This window comes from Peromyscus eremicus, chromosome 2 (genome assembly GCF_949786415.1).
Source record: "Peromyscus eremicus chromosome 2, PerEre_H2_v1, whole genome shotgun sequence".
NCBI classification, from domain to species: domain Eukaryota; kingdom Metazoa; phylum Chordata; class Mammalia; order Rodentia; family Cricetidae; genus Peromyscus; species Peromyscus eremicus.
Window position 1 is genome coordinate 152,334,209 of NC_081417.1, and position 15,813 is coordinate 152,350,021.

A 15,813-nucleotide genomic window follows, 5' to 3' on the forward strand; every position below is an offset into this window, starting at 1 on the left:
ACTCTATGCCCAGCTCTGTCTAGAGCAGCGGCTCCGGGCCCTTGGTTGCTCCTCGTTGAGTGCCCTCTGCCGGACGCCTTGGATCAGAACAAGAGGCGAGGGATCCCTGATGCGGCGAGCCCGGAAAAGCAAGCGATGCAGACTAGGGCCTAATCCGGAAATCTGGTTGTGGTTCAAACTCCTGTACCCTGGGCCAGGCGGCTGACAGGCTAAACTATGCCTTCTCTGCAGCTTCTCCCTCCTCTAGCTCTCGTATGTGCATGTTTTCCGCGGAATGTCCTCCTCCCTGCTATCCCCAGAAGGCTCTCATAAGCTTCTGGAGAAACCTCCACCACCCTATGTACTTTTTATGTGTCCAAGGCCCCTGCTCAACAGGAGTGGAAATCAAAGTTGTGAACTAAAAGTTCCTGGGTGTTTTAGTCACTGTTCTATTGCTGTGAAGAGACGCCGTGACCATGGAAACTCTTATAAAAGAAAGCATTTAATTGGGGGCTTGCTTACAGTTTCAGAGGTTTAGTCCATTATCATCATGGTGGGGAGTGGAGAAGCAGCTGAGAGCTTTACATCCTGATCCTGGGGAGGGGGAAGGGAGGGTAGACCACAGGAGGTGGGTGACCTCAAAGCCCCTTCCTGTTACCCACCTCCAACAGGAACACACCTCCTAATCCTTCCAAACAGTTCATCAACTGGAGACTAAGTATGCAAATATATCAGCCTAAGGGGGACATTCTCATTCAAATCACCGAATTGGGGGAAAAGCCACATCTGTGTGAAACATTGTACAGATTGATGGATTGTGAAAAACTGGATTATTACAGGTTAGGAGCCAAATTGCTTTGGGGCTGTCTTGACCCTCTAAATAGCTATTGGCCACTTCTGAATGTGACCTAACATCCTTGTGACTATTAGGTAAATCCTTTTGGAATGCACAAACCCCTAGCTTCCACCAATGAAAAGGCTAATGTCATCGGATAGTAGTGTCTGAGGCCAATAACTGATATGTCCCTGCTTTGCTGTAACCCACCTGCCTGATGTCTCCACCAAAGGTTTGAAAAATGCCTTGATTTATAACTACTTTTTCATCACTGTGGTGGTTTGAATGAGGATGGCCCCCATTAGGTTCATATATTTGAATGCTTGGTCATTAGGGAGTGGCACTACTTGAGAGGGACTAGGAGGTATGGCCTTGTTGGAGGAAGTAAGTCACTGGGATGGGCTTTGGAGTTTCAAAAGCCAAAGCCAGTGTAAGTGGCTCTCTCTTCCTGCAGGCTGCAGATCTGGATGTATAACTTTCAACTACTTCTCCAGCACCATGTCTGCCTGCATGCCAGCATGTTGCACCATGAGGATAATGGACTAAACCTCTGAAAATGTAAGCCACCCCAATTAAATGTTCTCTTTATAAGAGTTGCTGTGGCCATGGTGTCTCTTCACAACAATAGAACACTAACTAAGAGAGTCACCAAAAACTGGCACACCTTAACCCCACTGTATCAGGCTTTCTTTGGGGCATAAATCAGCTGCCAAATAAAGACATAGAGACTTAATATTAGTCATGAATGCTCAGCCTTATCTTATGCTTGTCCCACTAGCTCTTATAATTTAATTTAACCTGTTTCTTTTCATCTACATTTTGCCTTAGGTCTTTTTACCTTTCATTCTGTTTTTTTTTTTCCTTAAGAATTTATTTTTATTTCGTGTGTATTGGTGTTTTGCCTGCATGTATGTCTGTATGAAGGTGTCAGGTCTCCTGGAACTGGATTTACAGACAGTTGGGTGCTGAGAATTGAACCCGGGTCCCCTGGAAGAGCAATCAGTGCTCTTAACCACTAAGCCATCTCTCCAGCCCCTACTTTTCATTCTGTTTGTCCTGCTTTTCTTGCTTCTTCCATGTCTCCCTTTCTTTCTCCATCATTCTCTTATTTTTCTTCCCCAGCCTCAATTCCTCCTCCTACTTATTCTCTCTGCCTATCAGCCCCGCCTTTCCCTCTACTGCCTAGGTTTTGGCCATTCAGCTTTTTATTAGACCAATCAGGTGCCTTAGGCAGGCAAGGTAAAACAGCAACACATCTTTACATAATTAAACAAATGCAGCATAAACAAATGTAACACACTGTTACATAGTTAACATAATATTCTGCAGCATAAACAAATGGAACACATTTTTGCTACATAGTTAAAGTAATATTCTGCAACATAAACAAATGGAACACATCTTTTCCTAGTTAAAGTAATATTTCACAACATCCCAGCACTCAGGAGGTAGAGGCAGGCAGATCTCTGAGTTCAAGGGCAGCCTGGTCTTCATAGTGAGTTCATGGACAGCCAGGGCTACACAGAGAAACCTTGTCTTGAAAAACCAAACCAAAAAAAAAAGACAGTCACCATAAAATTTTCTTGTATTTGGATAACTTGAATCTGTGTACCTGGGCCATGGTCACTCATATTTGACTCCAAAACAATCTCTTATTTTCACCGAGGTGAGAGTTGTATTTTAGAGTCTACAAAGTGAAGTTTAGTAAAATGAGTCATTTAAAAAGAAGTCCCAGGGGCTGGAGAGATGGCTCAGAGATTAAGAGCACTGGCTGCTCTTCCAGAGGACCTGAGTTCAATTCCCAGCAACCACATGGTGGGTCATAGCTATCTATAATGAGATCTGGTGCCCTCTTCTGGCAAACACTATATACATAATAAATAAATCTTTAAAAAAAGAAAAGAAAAGAAAAGAAAAGAAAAGTCCCAGTTGGATGTGGTAGAGCATGCTTGTAATCCCAGCAGGGGGACACAGAGGCAAGAGGATGGCTGCATGTTCTCAGCATCTTTGTCAGCAGTGAGGAGACAGAGATGAAGATCTATACTGTCACCCTCTGCCGCCCTAGGAATTCCCCTAATCTTTTAGGGACCTCAGCTCAGCCCAAATCAGGATTTGTGACTTCAACACCTGAAAGAATTTCAGGACTAGCTGGTATACTGAAGCCAAGTCGGAGAGTTATTAGAGATATTTTGATATCTGCTTAAGGACAAGGGTTAGGAGAAAGGCAGTGAGGACATTGAGACTCATTTGAGGGCATGAGTGTGGGCTTCGTAAAGAAAAGCTGCAGAAAGCCAGACACACCCGAGGGTGGGGACTGGCTGCTCAAGAGAGCCAAAGCTAACTGTCTTAGCATTAGCCAGATAAACCATGTGGACAGCTCTCTCAAGTTGTATCTTAAAAGTTTGCTTAACAATTCTTTCTCGGGGGCTGGAGAGATGGCTCAGAGGTTAAGAGCACTGCTTGCTCTTCCAAAGGTCCTGAGTTCAATTCCCAGCAACCACATGGTGGCTCACAACCATCTGTAATGAGATCTGCTGCCCTCTTCTGGCCTGCAGGGATACATGCAGACAGAACACTGTATACATAATAAATAAATCTTTAAAAAAACAAACAAACATATTTCTCACTAGGCAGTGGCAGTACATGCCTTTAATCCCAGAACTCAGGAGGCAGAGGCAGGCAGATCTCTGCGAGTTTGAGGCCAGCCTGGCCTATAGAGCATTCCAGGACAGCCCGGGCTACCCAGGGAAACCCACCCTGTCTCAAAAAACCAAAACAAAAAATAAACAACAAAAAAGCCCAATTCTTTTTTAAAAAACTACTTTATGTGTTCAGGTATTCTCTTGCATGCATGTCTGTGCACCTCATGCATACCTGGTACCCTTGCAGGCCAGGATAGAGCACCAGACTCCCAGAACTGGAGTCCAGGTCCCCTGCAAGAGCAGTGTTTGGGGACTGGAGAGATGGCTCAGCAGCTTAGAACACAACAGCTCTTGCAGGGGACATGGATTCAGTTCCCAGCACTGACTTGGTGGCTCGAAGGTGGTGTACATATATACATGTAGGCAAAACACATACATAAAATAAGTAAATCTAAATGTTTTTTAAAGAACAGCAGTGCTCTTAACCACCGAGCCATCTGTCCAAACCACCATTTTTTCCCCCCTTTCTCTCTTTGGATGAGACTAAAGAGTGGCTGTGACTATGTCTTGGGCACGTTTATATCTGATAGAATGAAGCCAGGACTCACTTTGGTAGCACAAGGGGCTATGTACATAGCCTTTCCCCATAAATGGGGATTTCTGGAGAGATTTCTAGAAAATTGGTCTACAGCTGGGAAGGGAGCAAGGCCGTAAGCATTGGTAATGTAATTTGGAATTATTGTTTCTCTGCCAGTGAGAGGCTACAGCTGGATTCCAAGTGAGGGGCTCCTTTGTCTCATGTCCCTAAACGTCCCCTTCCTATCCTGCCTCAGTCTTGTCTATGTAGCAAGTTCAAGACCAGGTCCCTACAAAACATAAACAAGAAGAACGTCCACCATAACTTGGATCTTTTTGCTTTTCATTTAGGTTCGGGTATTGAGGCAGGGTCTCGTGTATCTCAGGATGGCCTTGAACACATAAGCCTCCTGCTCCCAGATGCTGGGAGTCCAGGAGTGTACCACCTCTGGCTTTAAGCTGGATTTCTCGTACAATACTCTAAGGAACACGGTGTCAAATTCTCAAAACCCCCTTTTCTCTACTATTAGCACACCTGTCTTTATTTGTGCATGTATAGTGTGCCAAAGTCTCTGGGGTAGTCTAATTGCAATCGGTGATTTCCCGAATACCCTCAACTCCCTCTGCTCCCCTCCACTCGTTTTTGGGAAGGAGCCTAAGTTTTTTGTTGTTGTTTAGTTTTTTTGAGACAGGATTTCTCTGTGTAGCCCTTGGCTGTCCTGAAACTCACTCTGTAAACGAGGCTGGCCTTGAACTCAGAGATCTCTCTGCCTGCAGAGTGCTGGGATCAAAGGTGTGTGCCTCCATGTCTAGCATTATGCAAGTTCTATATAATAGGAATAACCTAATTTATTGGGGAAGGGGTTGCTAAGGACCCAACCTATCGCCTAGCACTTGGCTAAGACATTGGGTTAAATTCCCATCTGTTTAGAGGTGGGAGAGGGGTAAGTGTCTCATGTGGCTCAGGTTGGTCTCCTAGTACATTGTAGCAAAGGCTGGCCTTGAACTCCTGGTATTCCTGCATCCCAGTGCTGGGATTCCAGGTGTGGACCACCATGTCTAGTTTATACAGCTGACGACTGTGTGTGCTAGGCAAGCACTCTATCAACTGAGCTTCATGTGCACCCCCTAATTTTTAATTGGGGCAAAATATACATACCAATTTTTTTGTAATTTTTACATTTAAACTTTACTTTATGTGTATAAATGTTTTGCTTACATGTATATGCTTGCACACCCCAAAGAGGCCAGAAGGTGTCAGATCCCCTAGGACTGGAGCTACGTATGGTTGTGAGCCAGCCTGTGGGTGCTAGCAACTGAACCCGGGTCCTCTGGAAGAGCAGCCAGTGACTTTAACTGCTGAGCCATCTCTCCAGCCCTACATCAGACAACTTGAACTTTTTTCCCCTACTGGGCATTGACCCCAGGACCTCATCTGGGCACACACTACTTCTCAGCTCCACCTCATCTGGGCACACACTACTTCTCAGCTCCACCTCATCTGGGCACACACTACTTCTCAGCTCCACCTCATCTGGGCACACACTACTTCTCGGCTCCACCATGGCCATTGCAGCATCCTTGTGTCCAGTTCAATGCGACGGACTGTGTCCACGATGCTATGTAATCACACCACAAGTTCTACAACAGCGACCCTGAACGCATTAAGAGATGGGTCCCTGTCCCCTCTTCAGCTGTCAGTAAACTCCATCCTGCTTTCTGTGCCTGTGCACGTGCCTGCTCAGGCTGCTCACATGAACCACCATACAGCCCTTGTCTACATGGCTGCTGTCCGTCATTTCCCATGATGCTTTTTTTATCTTTTTTTTTTTTTTCCAAGACAGGGTTTCTCTGTGTAGCCCTAGCTGTCCTAGAACTCATTCTGTAGACCAGGCTGGCCTCAAACTCAGAGATTTGCCTGCCTCTGCCTCCAGAGAGCTAGGATTAAAGGCATGTGCTACCACTGCCTGGCCCCATGATGCTTTTTTTTTTTTTAAGATTTATTTATTTATTATGTATACAGCATGTATGACCAGAAGAGGGAGCCAGATCTCATTAGGTGGTTGTGAGCCACCATGTGGTTGCTGGGAATTGAACTCAGGACCTCTGGAAGAGCAGTCAGTGCTCTTAACCTCTGAGCCATCTCTCCAGCCCCCCATGATGCTTTTAAGACTCATCCATATTATAGCATGTAGTTGAATTCCATTCCTTTCAATAGCTAACTAATATCCAATTTTATGTACATACTGAGGCAGAGAAGAAAGATAGGAAAATTAAGGGGATATAAGGAAGAAAAGAGATCCTCACCCCTCTGGATGTGATTTCTGTTTATTTTTTGTTTTGTTTTGTTTTTTGTTTTTTGTTTTTTTTTTTTTTTTTTTGTTTTTTTTTGTTTTTTTTTAAAGATTTATTTATTTATTATGTACACAGTGTTCTGTCTGCATGCATGCTTGCAGGCCAGAAGAGGGCACCAGATCTCATTACAGATGGTTGTGAGCCACCATGTGGTTGCTGGGAATTGAACTCAGGACCTTTGGAAGAACAAGCAGTGCTCTTAACCTCTGAGCCATCTCTCCAGCCCCTTGTTTTTTGTTTTGTTTTGTTTTGTTTTTTGAGATAAGCTTTCTCTGTGTAGCTCTGGCTGTCCTGGAACTCACTTTGTAGACCAGGCTGCCCTGGAACTCAAGGATCCACCTGCCTCTGCCTCCCGAGTGTTGGAATCAAAGTTGTGCGCCACCACCACCAAACATGATTTCTGTTTCTTGCTGACTGCAACCCAAGAATTTCACCATATGGGCAAAGACTGCCCTAACGCTAGAAGAGACGTTGAAGGGGAGGTTACTGAAACCACTAAGGAAACATGACAAAGCTTTTCAAAGACAAGTGGAAGAGAGTAAGACATACCCAAGCTTGCTTGCGGACCCCTCAAGGAACAGTCATTTCATTAGTCATACAGGACATTTTGGTGTCTCTCAAGTTACATCTTAAAAGACTGCTAAGAAGTTTTTTCCTTTCTCACTCTCCTCATGCCCCAAAACAAGGTCTCTCTACATTGTAGTTGGTTATTTCACTCTTTGGGGGCCTGATACCCAGCTCCCAAATAAATACACGGCGTCTTAGTCTTATTTATGAATGCCCAACCTTAGCTTGGCTTGTTTCTAGCCAGCTTTTCTAACTTAAATTATCCCATTTTTCTTTAACTACATTTTGCCTCTGGACTTTTTACCTTTCTTTATTCTATATATCTTTCCTTCCTTCTTACTCCATGGCTGGCTGTGTGGCTGGGTGGCTGGCCCCTGGCATCCCACTCTCCTCCCTTTCCTGCTTCTCTCTCTTCTTTAGATTTCTTCTCGTATTTATTCTCTCTGCCCACCAGCCCTGCCTATTTCTCCCTCCTGCCTTGCTATTGGATGTTCAGCCTTTTATTAGACCAATCAGGTGTTTTAGGCAGACAAAGTAACACAGAGTTAAACAAATGCAACATAAAAAAATACAACACATCTTTGTATCATTAAACAATTATTCCACAGTATAAATGAATTTAATACATCTTAATAAACTAATATTCTACAATACTATATAGCCCTGGATGTCCTAAAACTCACTTTATAGACCAGGCTGGCCTCAAACTCACCGAGAGCCGCCCACTTCTATCTCCTGAATGCTGGGATCAAAAGTGTGTGCCACCAGGCCCAGCTAATGTTATCTAGATCATTTCTGCTCATTTGTAGCTAGATCTAAGATGGCTAGAGGCATGCTTGAAAATGAATCACCAGATTTTATTTCTGACAAATGATTTTTTCCTTTTTTAAAGAAGCCTTTGGATTTCTGTCTCAGACAGCAAACCACAGCTCTACATTTAAACCATAGGATTAAATGTAGAGGTAAACCACACAGCTCATAGAAGGAAAAAAATAGATACGTCTTCGAGTTTGGGGATTTATGTTATAATGAAAGGAGTCAGGTATCTTCTTCCATATAACACTAGAATCACAAGGAACTAAAGAGAAAAAGAGCTGGGTACTGGATGCCCGCCTCTAATCCAGCACTTGAGAAGTAGCCACAGAGGGATCAGGAGTTCAAAGTCATCCTTAACCACACAGTGAGTTTAAGGTCAGCCTGGTCTACAAAGTGAGTTGGAGAGGGAGAATATTAAACAGCACTGGCCAGTGGGGGTGCACACCTTTAATCCCAGCACTTGGGGGGACAGAGACAGGTGGATCTCTGTGAGTTCAAGGCCAGCCTGGTCTACAGAGTGAGATCCAGGACAGCCAGGGCTACACAGAGAAACCCTGTCTCAAAAAAATAAACAAGAAACCCAAACAATCAACTAACAGACAAGTGAAAATAAAATACCATCCAAGTAACGGGAGAAAATCAATGCAATCCATACAGACCATGAGATTTGTGTCTAGAACGTATAGACCAGCAGTTCTCAACCTTCCTAATGACACAACCCTTTAATTCAGTTCCCCATGTTGTTACCCCCCTAACATAAAATTGTTCTGTTACGACTTTATAACTATAATTTTGCTACTGTTACGAATTGTGATATAAATAACTGGTATGCAGGATATCTAATATTCAACCCTGTGAAAAGGTTGTTCAGGCCCCCAAAGGGGTCATAACCCCGTAGGTTGAGAACCACTAGTATAAAGTATAAGGAACACTCAGTATGGAATAAGAATAAAAACAATATAAATGGACAAAGAAACTCTGACCACGTTTTCTCCAGAGGGATTATGGGACCAAACAAGATGAGTTTGCATCTTGTCAAATGTAGAACCAAAGCAAGCACAGCCAAGGCATAAGAGAGTGGAGAGAGGAGCTGGAGAGACTCAGCAGCTAACAACACTGGCTGCTATTGCAGAGGGCTAGGTTCAGCTCCCAGCACCACACAGCTCCCAGCCACCTGCAACTCCAGCTCCCGGGCTTCGGTGCCCCCTTTCAGTCCCTTAACATCTGCATTCACACACACACACACACACACACACACACACACACACACACCTCAAAAATACATTTTTTAAAAAAAGGCAAGCCTCATTCAGCTTGCCATCACATAGGTGAACCATGAGAACACTAGGTCGTATGAGCATGTTTCTGTAAAAATCCTAGAACGGCAAGTTCACAGCACCGGAAAGATAGCTGTCAAGGGCTGAAGCCCAGCAGGAAGGCTGACGGAGGTGGCCAAAGCGTTTGGGATTGCTTTATGGGCTGAGATACATACCATGAAGTTGCAACACTGGAAACCCGACCCTGTGACTGTGCTAATAGCCACTAAGTGACAAGTGGGCTTTCTAATATATATATTATATATATATTACATTTTAGTGTGTGTTATACTACATTTTATTTAGTGTGTGTGTGTGTGTGTGTGTGTGTGTGTGTGTGCATATGTGTGTGTTGACTCAGCACACTGAGCCATCTTGCCAGCCTGATAGGTGGACTTTCAGTAATCATACTGTACGGTATATGAGGTACAGCTCAAAGAAAGTTGCTCACAAAAAAATGGGGTCATGTGCTCTGAAAGGAGAAAGAAGCCTGTCCTCGACACCCCCAGCCCCATTCTGTCCCTGGAGTCTGTGCCCCTCGGCCTGGCCAGAGGTTCTCCTCCTTGACTTATCTGCCAGCTAGCTACAGATGGCCTAGTCTTCCTTGGGGACCTCTGTTCCTTTAAGACTGTGGTCTGTGGAACACTAAGACCTGAAGATTCTGGGGTTAACATGGAGACAGTGGACAAAGAGAGGTGTGTCTTAGAGCCTGAGGAGATTTTTCTCAGAAGGGTCAAGCCCCCTCTGGAGCAGGACAGCTCCAGAGAGGAGGGATGGTTAGGGGATCCTTAATGGGAAAGAGGTGGGGGAAAGTGATAAACCACAGGGGAAGGAAGGGAAACTTGGCCACAGCCACAACTTCTGGTGCCATTTGAGAGCCTGGGTCGCAGAGGAGCTGGCTTTTCCCACCTGGGTCGCAGAGGAGCTGGGGTCCAGGGTCTGGCTCACTGTGGGGAGGTAGGTGAGATAACAGAAGGGGTTTGAAGGGACAAGAGGAGAAAGCTGGGGTCTGGGTCAGCCGAAATTATCCGTATCCCTGGGGTGGGGGGCACCCAGGGCACCAAGGCCTGGCACATAAGTGGTACAGGTGATTGCCCTTAAACAGTAAATAAGGGGCCCATGCTTCCAAGAGGCAGGACAATCCTGTGAGGAGCTGAACAGATCTGGGTTTTAATCCAGTTCCTTGGAGATGAGCCATGTAGTGTTGGGCAAGATGTTGGGCAACTCTAAGCTACTGTTTTGTTTTCTATACAACAGGAAGGTCTGAGCCCATACCTCACAGGGCCGTGAAGAGAATACAGTGTAAGAACTTCCAGCAGCGAGAAGGTCATTCTGTGGACAGTAGCTGGCCTACTGTGGCTTAGAAGGGGAAAGCCTCTGAGATCCTCCAGGTCATGGGCTCTCCTTGGAAGGCTTTGGGGATCGGGGGTATTGATCTCTGAAAACCAGTGAATGTGAGAAGCAGCCAAGATGTTGCCATAGAAATAGAGCTGATGTTACTCTAAAGGGGCCTGGGCTGGGGAGATGGCTCAGTCAGGAGACAGCTTGCTTTGTACGCACGAGGACCTGAGTTCAGTTACCCAAACCCCTGTTTTGTTTTGTTTGTTAAAAGGGGGGGATGTGGGGAAGTCAGAGAGGTGGCTAAGTGGTTAGAACGCTGTGTCTTCTTGAGCAGGAGACCCGGGTATAGTTCCCAGCACCCACATGGTGCCACAACCACCTGTAATTCCAGTTCCAGGGAGATCCAACACCCTTTGCCCCCTCTGGGAGCCTGCATGCACATGGAGAACATAAACTCACACAGGCGCACACACACACACATATGTAAATAAAAATGAATAAATCTTAAACAACAACAAAGCCAGGCTTAAGTCCTACACCCTTGAGATGCCAGAGCTGGAGCAGCAGAGACAGGCAGGACCCCTGAGGCTTGCTGGCCAGTCAGTCTAGCTCACTTACAAGTTCCAGGCCAATGAGGGACCTGGACTCATAGGCCTGGGCTACCGCACCCGGGTTTATGTGTCGCTTGTGTAGGCTAGCCAAGCACACTACCAATTTAGCTACACTCTAGCCCCTAATGGGCTCCCTTTTAAATGTACACTGGTGTTTTAAAGGCTCTGAGATGTCCTACAAGACCCTGAATGTTTCATTTTGATGAGGCCAGCATTCCATTTCCTCTAGATACTCAGGCAGGCTTGAGGGTGGAGTAGGATTGCGCTGTGGCGGAGAGGCAAAGACCTGACGTTCGCACCAGTCATAGGTCCGAGCCCACTCTAGACCTTGGGCATGTTTCCTGAGTGCCTTGCTCAGGCTCACTGTGAGCATTAAAGAATCGGATGAGCTCCTGCTACATAGACTGGCTCCTAGTTAAGCACAGGCTCCTTCTTGACAGCCTGGCCCCGCTTCTCCGAGTCCAGACGGCTCATCCCAGGCTCCAGGTGTAGCACAGATGCAGTAATGGGGTCTCGGGGCTGGGGGGATCTTGGCTGGATTTCTCCTTGGTGACAGCAGCTGATGCCCCTTGGGAATCTTGCTTGCTCCAGAACGATGGAAAACAGAAACACCCCAATACACCCAGAGAACAAGGAGGAGACTCCAGCGGTCCAACCAAGTCCTGGCCTGAATTCCACCACAAAGAAGACTGATTTGGAGTCCACTGTGTCAGTCAGTCAGGTGGGCGGGCCTTCACTTCCAGTTCTGATCTCCATTCCCATGGCTGGTCTCTTCTTCCCACCCCCCAGCCACCCCTTTTTTGTTTTTTGTTTTTCAAGACAGTGTTTCTCCGTGTAGCCCTGGCTGTGCTGGAACTATCTCTCTGTAGACCAGGCTGGCCTCAAACACAGAGATCCTCATGCCTCTGTTTCCCAAGTGTTGGGATTAAAGACGTGAAGCACCCAATCGGGCATTTCTTAGTCAGGTTGACAACTGCGGCGGACCACAAGTCCCCCTCTGTGGATACCTGACACCCAAGCATGCTCCTAACCCAGAACAATCCACCACCTCCTGACAAAGCCACCATATTAATATTCCAGCAAGAGAAGAATCCATTAGGGGAGGCCGAGTCCTCATGATCTGGTCGCTTTCCTACAACCAACCAGCTGGTAACCAGGCCCTCAATATGTGAGTCTGTGAGGGACATTTCACACATGCTTCATCTCACATGCTTCATCTTTTTTTTTTTTTTTTTTTTTTTTTTACATGCTTCATCTTTTAACGGCACACTGGGCAAACATTCTGGGCCTCCTTTACACCTCCTATTCATTTTCTCAGCAAGCAGACATGGGGTCTCAATCCTGCTACTTAATTAGCTCTGTGACCTCGGGGCATCTCTGAACCCTTTCAGACTTTTGTATGTATGTCATGGTAAGAATTACCTGGGTTAAGTGTGTTGAGGCTCTGTCTTGTGGTAGGTACCCACTAGCATTGGCTTCCATCAGAATCTTCTCTTAAAAAACAAACTTCATCTGTTAATGAGCTACATGGTGTTTGCTGACTTCTGAGGCTAGGTGCTATGTTGGCTTAAGGTCCACCCTACTGGCAACTGACGGCCAAGATGGAGATTAAAAATAAAAAATCCAGGGGTGAGTCATGGTGGAACACACCTGTTGCCTTAGGATTCAGGCTGATGAAGAAAGATGTCAAGTTCAAAGCCAGCCTAGGCTATATACCACAACCACGATCTCAAAAAAACTAAAAACCGCCAGGCAGTGGTGGCGCATGCCTTTGATCCCAGCACTTGGGAGGCAGAAGCAGGCAGATTTCTGAGTTCGAGGCCAGCCTGGTCTACAAGAGCAAGTTCCAGGACAGCCAAGGCTACACAGAGAAACCCTGTCTTAAAACAAACAACAAACAAAACCTAAAAACCAGCATCTGGGCCATGGGATGATGGTACTGCGTGGAAGGCATCGCTCCTTGCCCACTGGCATTCTCCCAGGCAGTCCTCAACATAATTGGCTCATATTCTGGTTGATCTTCAGTTTTATGCCAGAGTTCATAATGCTAAGCAGCAGGGCCAGGCCCACCACCTATCTCCAGGCCACCGCTTGCTCTTTCTCTTCAGACCTCTCTTCAGCGCTCTCGCATGTGCGTGCATGTGCGCATGCACGTGCGCGTGTGCACACACACACACACACACACACACACACACACACACACACCAACACAGGCAAACACGGGAAGATGGGCAACACACACACCAACACAGGCAAACACGGGAAGATGGGCAAGGAGGAGCAGGAGAAGGGCCCCAGCACCTGGCTCTAGGTCGGCCTTTGAGCCAGCTCAGACACATCTCTATTTCAGGCTGGGCTTGCAGATGCCGAGGAAAAGGACAACGAAAAGCAGCCTGTAGCTCCCAGAGAACCAAAGAGGGAGCTCCAACACACAGGATCATCCCAAGAGGGGCCAGGGGAACTTGAAACCCAGGAGCAGAGGCCCTCATCAAGACCAGGGTGAGTTGTGGGGGACTTCCCAGAAAAGGGAGTCTGGAGAGAACTGAGAACTTGCAGGCTAAGGCAGATCTAGGGACTGAAGCACTCCATGCTTCTCTCCTACTTCCTACTTCTCCCCTCTCTCCCCCTACCCACCCCCTGCTGAGGATCAAACCCAGGGCCTTGCAGATGCTAACTTGGCAAGTGTTCCCTCCTCCCAGTTCAGCGCACCAATCAGACTAAATTCTTTTCTTCAGTTTTTGTTGGTTTGTTTGTTTTTTGAGACAGGGTTTCTCTGTGTAGTCCTGGCTGTCCTGGAACTCACTCTGTAGACCAGGATGACCTTAAACTCACAGAGATCCACCTGCCTCTGCCTCCCGAGTGCTGGGATTAGAGACATGTACCACCACCGCCTGGCTCTAAATTATTTCTACTCACCCTTTGTCTACTCGCTCCTACTAGGCCACAGCCTTTTTCTACATGACTTACTCAAAGGGAGTTTATGTCTATTGTTCAGCTTCAGATCCTGCCTCCTAGTACCAGCCTGGGCACATGGATAGTAGATGCTCAATAAACACTGATTCACTAAATCAACAGAAGAAGGAAAAACGGGGAAAAAAAATCAATGGGCTGGGCTTAGAGGCATGTGCCTCCTATAATCCCTCCACTTGATAGAAGGGGAGACCCAATTTCTAAAAATTGTCCTCTAACCTCCAATGTGCACTGTGGCGTGTGAGCCTACCACCCTCCCCACCTACCCATCCCCACACAAAATAAATGTTAATTTTAAAAAGTGTTACATTCGCCAGGTGGTAGTGGTATACGCCTTTAAGTTCCAACACTCATGAGGCAGAGGCAGGTGGATCTCTGTGAATTCGAGGCCAACATGGTCTACAGAGCAAGTTCCAGGACAGCCAGGGCTACACAGAGAAACCCTGTCTTGAAAAAAAAAAGTTACATTCATTTATATGTGTGGTGCTCCTGTGGCAATCAGCTAACAGGAGGAAGTGCCTCTTTCCTTCTACCATGGAAGGCCTGGGGTTTGAATTCAAGCTGAGGATGTCAGAGTCAGTAAGGAAGCACCTTCAGCTGCTGAGCCATCTTCATGGTCCTACAAAATTTTGTTAAAGATGAATTTAATTTAGGCTGAATAGATGGCTCAGTAGTTAAGAGCACTGGCTGATCTTCCAGAGGACCAGGGTTCAGCTCCCAGCATCCATATGGCAGATCACAATCACATATAGCTCTATCTCCAGGGGGTCAACACCCCCTTCAGGCCTCTTTGAGCTCTGCACATACACGTTTGCATATACATACATGCAGCCCAAACACTCATACACATATTTTTTTTTTTTTGAGACAGGGTTTCTCTGTGTAACAGTCCTGGCTGTCTTGGAACTCACTTTGTAGACCAGGCTAGCCTTGAACTCACTGAGATCTGCCTGCCTCTGCCTCCTGAGTGCTGGGATTAAACGCGTGCGCCGCCGCCGCCGCCGCCGCCGCCGCCGCCGCCTGGCTAGATAATCAAAATATTTTATATCCATATACAAAAATCATAATGAAACCCATTATAACAAACATACACTAATGGAAACATTCGAGGCCAGCCTGATCTACAGAGTGAGTTCCAGGAAAGGCGCAAGCTACACAGAGAAACCCTGTCTCGAAAAACCAAAAAATAAATAAAGTATGCCTATGAAGGCTTTTTAGCATGTTAATCATGCACCATGAATATGTAGACTCTGAAGTCATGTGACAGGGCGTCATCCATTAGAAAAAGCCTCAAGAAGAAAGCCCCAAGCGGTGGCACGCACCTGGGACCCCCGCACAGAGGGGGCTCAGGCAGGAGGGTTAGCAGTCTGCAGCCAGCCTAGGCAACAGAGCAAAACCCTGTCTAAGGAAGGGAGGGAAGAAAGGAGAAGAAAAGGGGGTGAAGAAGAAAAACTCAGATTAAAGAGTCTAGAGACAGGTTCCAGTCCTGACGATATCTCTAGCTTTATGACCCTGGGCTCGTCTCTCAACCTTCCTGAATCCCTGTTCTTTCTGATTGTTGTTGTGGTGGTGGTGTGTGTTACTAACAATTGAACCCAGGGCCTTGTGCATGCCAGCAAGTATTATACCAATGAACTATATCCCCAGCCCAACATAAAGTCCTTTCCCTCCCTCTCTCGATGGTAGTGAGAGAGCCAACACAGGTCCCATGCAGCCCAGGCTGGCTTTGAACTTACTATGCGGCTGCGACTGATCTTCAACTCCTAATACTCCCCTCTCCACCTCCTTAGTACTGGGGTTACAGG

At 46.4% G+C, this 15,813-nt stretch overlaps 1 long non-coding RNA gene across 4 annotated transcripts; it reads left to right on the plus strand.

Annotated features, from left to right (window-relative positions):
- Positions 1–237: 237 nt before the first annotated feature.
- On the plus strand, positions 238–13,568 carry LOC131904254 (uncharacterized). Of its 4 annotated transcripts, none has more exons than XR_009377710.1 (5): positions 238–252; positions 1,269–1,372; positions 10,344–10,477; positions 11,630–11,759; positions 13,389–13,568. It is a non-coding gene; the product is annotated as an uncharacterized LOC131904254 (long non-coding RNA). The 4 variants fall into 4 exon arrangements; XR_009377709.1 differs by lacking the exon at positions 238–252 and adding an exon at positions 1,008–1,046; XR_009377711.1 differs by lacking the exons at positions 238–252; positions 1,269–1,372 and adding an exon at positions 9,748–9,781.
- Positions 13,569–15,813: the final 2,245 nt, after the last annotated feature.